This window comes from Poecilia formosa, unplaced genomic scaffold (genome assembly GCF_000485575.1).
Source record: "Poecilia formosa unplaced genomic scaffold, Poecilia_formosa-5.1.2 Scaffold861, whole genome shotgun sequence".
NCBI lineage: Eukaryota > Metazoa > Chordata > Actinopteri > Cyprinodontiformes > Poeciliidae > Poecilia > Poecilia formosa.
In genome coordinates, this window is record NW_006800800.1 from 4,618 (window position 1) to 8,805 (window position 4,188).

The following is a 4,188-nucleotide window of genomic DNA, read 5'->3' on the forward strand; positions in this document are numbered from 1 at the left end:
TGTTTCAACGCAAGAACTGTGTGATTTCCAGCTTCTAGCTCTGGCACAGACAGCATTTAACAATATTTAACAATGTCCGGGCAGTGAGCAGTGAGAGCCATTACCAACAACAACATGAACAACACGATCTCGCGATACTAGCCTTCCCTCCAGAGCTGTGTTGCATTCGCTGATCTAACTTAGGCTCGGAGAACTAAAATACAAAACCAAACTCAAAGTCTAATAAAGTTTAACCTTCCTTACAATATTATGCAAATTGAAAACTGCCTGCAGTTTACTCTGCAGTTTGATTGATTATCAAATAAAGCTTGAAACCGTGAACAGAGCGACATAAAACTGTAACCTAATTCAATTAAGAGTAATAATAATGTAGTCACATTCTAATGATGTTCCTTATCTCTGCTTCAGTATATGGTGCCGTCCACATTTATTGACGTCACTAGTAAAGACACATTTAAACCCTTACAACAAATCTTTTGCAGTACCGTAAACTCCCATCCTATGAAACTATTAATTAAAAACACCCAGTTAAGACTTAAAAATATATATACTTTACATTTTATTTTACTCCACAGTGGCACAGTTGCCTTGGAGCAAGAAGGTTCTGGGTTCAAATCCTGGCCCGGGGTCTTTCTGGATGGGGTTTTCATGTTCTCCCTGTGGATACATGGGTTCTTTCTGGGTACTCCAGCTTCCTTCATCAGTGCAAAAAATGACTATTGTCCACTCACACACACACTTAACACTCTCAGTGCTAACAACAACTCAACAATTCTGTGTTGCCCTGTGATGGACTGGCAACCAGTCCAGGATGTAGCCCACCTCTTGCTCTTTGACAGCTGGAGCTAAGCACCAGCACCCTTGTTACTCCACAAGGGTAATGAGGGCGTCTTATTTCTTGTTTACCATAAGCGTTACCAACAGTGGCTTAGCAGATAGAGCAGTCATCTTGCAATATAAAATATAAAAGTTGTGGGTCCAGCACCAACTTCCTGTCATGTCGATGTACCCCAAGTTGTGTATTGATCATATTTATGCGTAATGGTCCATAAATATGTGAATGTGACTGTGTGAATATGGCTCTAGTGTGAAATATCAACAGTAGAAAAATACATTATAGATTCAGTGCATTCAACATTTATCTAAGCCAATTTGTAATCAAAATTGCATTTTTCTAAAGTTGGTCCAAGTTAGTACCATGCAAAATAACAGAAGGCAGTTTCAGCCTTATTTGAAAATGCCTTTCTTGTAAGTCAAATGTGTGCTGATTGTCATAAATCAGGAAATAAACAAAAAACATTCGTAGGTGTTCTTTTAGATCATGAACCATTCTTAACAGATCCCTTTGTCATTAACATTATATACTATTACATATAAAAAGTAGAATATTGTGCAAAATTTAAATATTTTCTGGCCAGTTATATCAGAATGTGAAACTCATTATATAGAATCAACACAGAGTAAAATGTTCCAAGCACTTGTTCCTTCTTATTTTGATGATCATGATTTAAAGATAATGAAAACTCACAATTCAGTGTCTCAGAAAATTAGAATACTGCAAAAAGGTCACTCATCGACACTGTGCAGTCTTTTCAACATCTGGAAATTCTTTAGTGTAGATTAGTTGTAAAAGGTACAATATGAGCAGAGACCTAAATTAACCCATTTCCTATACAGTGGTCATGTTATTTGAGGTAAAATCCAGATCATAACAGTATCATTTCAGAATATTTGCTTCTTGTGTCATAATTTTTAATTAAAACATTCCGCCATATTTTTAAAGAGAGTTTGATCAATTTATTTCTTGTTTCCATTACCTTTTGATTAGTCTTTCATCTCTCAATCTAGCTTGGATCCCAGGTATGTTTTCTTCGATTTCCTTCCATCTTGCTTTGCACACTAATATATGGTTACAAACCATGTTCTGAAAGCCTTAGAATATTTAGAATTTTTTTACAATATGGTTGGTACTATGCATCTCACAACTGTAAGTGAGAGGCATGTATTACTGATTTTTTGTTGTTTGTTTTGTGTGATCCAAGTGATTATGTATGCAGGGAGCGATTACTGTTATTAACGTGAGAATGGAAAAGGCAGAAAGTCAAAGCGTTTTGGTGATGTGTATTTACATATTAGTCTAGAGACTGAAATGCATCTCATACTTATGAAAGTGGTATAAGTTAACGTAGGACAAGTGAACTCAACAGTGAATGAGGTAAGAAAAAGAAACAGTGGTGTGGAATGATTGGATGGAGAAGGCCAGAGAATGGATGAAGTTGAGAAGGAAGCTGGTGGAGACCGCTGCTAATGTTTGCAGAAACCGAGGTTGGAGAAAAAATTGAAATGCACAAGTTAAGGTTAAATGCTGCTATAAGGATATGTGCAGAAGAGTGTTGGGGTGCAAATGAGGTGAAAAGCACGGAGGAGAACTGTGGCTGATCTGAGGAAAACTGATCCTGTATTGGGAACGAGAGCTCAAGAAACCAAATACCATATTTAGCTCCTAGTCATCCTCATCCTAGTGGAGGATCGATCAGAGGAAGACCAGCTCAGCAGAAACAGTCACTAAAGAAGCACTTCAGAGGACAAGTGATCAATCTCATTGGAAAAAAGACAAATTATTAATTTAAAACTATATGATTCAGAAGTGTCTTTGAGTGTCCTAAAAAGCACTGTATTATTATTACTGTTAAAGTAAAAGAAAAAAATAGTTTTTGTTTTTATAGGTTTTTCAACTCTTTACTTTCTGTTTGCTAGTTCAAATAAATTAATGAAATCCTGAGTTTAGTCAAGTCCTTCATTTTGAAGTGTGATAAGCCATGATGTTGGAAAGACACTTGACAAATGCTTTAACTCAATGGTTTCCAAACCTGGTCATTAAGTACCTCTGTCATGCATGTTTTAGATGTGTCTCTGTTCTTCCCATATCTGCTTTCTGTTACTTTTTTTCAACAGTTAAAACTGTTTAATCCATTAACAGCATGTCGTAACCTGTTTTTCCGAACCGCTTTTAAACGCAACATAAGCGGTAAGACGCTCTCACTGGGATCACACCTGTGCGGCAGAGAAGGAGACCTGCTGCTGAGCAGATGAGTGTTAGAATCATGGCAGGAAACGGGGCCGGCTATATGCTGGGGCAAATGGGGGCAGTGCCCCCTCAAATGAAACTTCCCACAAATAACCGGACATCTCCCTTATCTGAGATTCTGCTGCGCACTGGGCTGAGCAGGCTGCAGCTGAAACCCCTCAGCCGCTAGTAAACAGCCAATCAGCATTCAGTATTCAAAGGAGCCGAGATCTCGCTCCCTGCTAGCCATGGTCACTTTATCTGTCAAGTTGTCTAAATTTTAAATGTGCATGAAAAGAACACGATGTTTTAATACTTCAGCTACAAAACAAGCCCCAAAGTTTTACAGGTCAGTAAAAGGTTTTAATTTTAAAAGAATATTGAGGGAGAAAAAAGCCAGAAAAAAAACCAAAAACTGTTACGGACGGAATATTCTGTTCTTTGTGTGGGAAATGTTTGCGTTTTTGGCGCTGAATCCTGATACTTAATGCAGTGCCTGCTCTGTCAGCTATTGGATTTGTTGTTGCTCTGTTGTTATGGCAACGGATCTGCGTGTAAAGCAGGGGTGTCCAAAGTCGGTCCTCAAGGGCCGGGATCCTGCATGTTTTAGTTCTCCCCCTAGTGGTTGTAACAACCTCCTCAGCAAGTCAGTTTTCTGCTTAGGCCTCTAACAAGCCATCATTTGATGCAGGTGTGTAGAACCAGAAAACTAAAACATGCAGGATGGCGGCCCTCCAGGACCGACTTTGGGCACCCCTGGTGTAAAGCATACATTTGGTCCAAACTAAAAATTGTGTAAAAATGTTAATTCATCAAAGGAAAACTGCAAACTTCTGCAAAGGCTACCTGAATTGGGACGCAGCTCGGTGCCCCTTTAGACCGCCGCAGTTCGGAATCGGACTCTGGTCCTCTGGTTTGCTTGTCTCTCTCTCTGCAACTTTTCTGCTGGATTGTTGTCATAAAGGCAAATAGTGCTGAAAAACGTATTTTAAAGAAAAAGACTACTGGAGTAATGTGCAACAATGCGGCATGATGTCGGGCTTTTCCTCCATCCAACTGATCAGCGCCACTTTGCTGTTGAAGCTTCTAACCTGGCAGCTTTACGCTCTTATAAAAATACT

General features: G+C 39.0%; 1 long non-coding RNA gene across 1 annotated transcript in view; it reads right to left on the reverse strand.

Annotated features, from left to right (window-relative positions):
- Positions 1-4,188, reverse strand: part of LOC103131865 (uncharacterized) — a 28,340-nt gene that overhangs the window by 1,865 nt on the left and 22,287 nt on the right. The window lies entirely within an intron of this gene.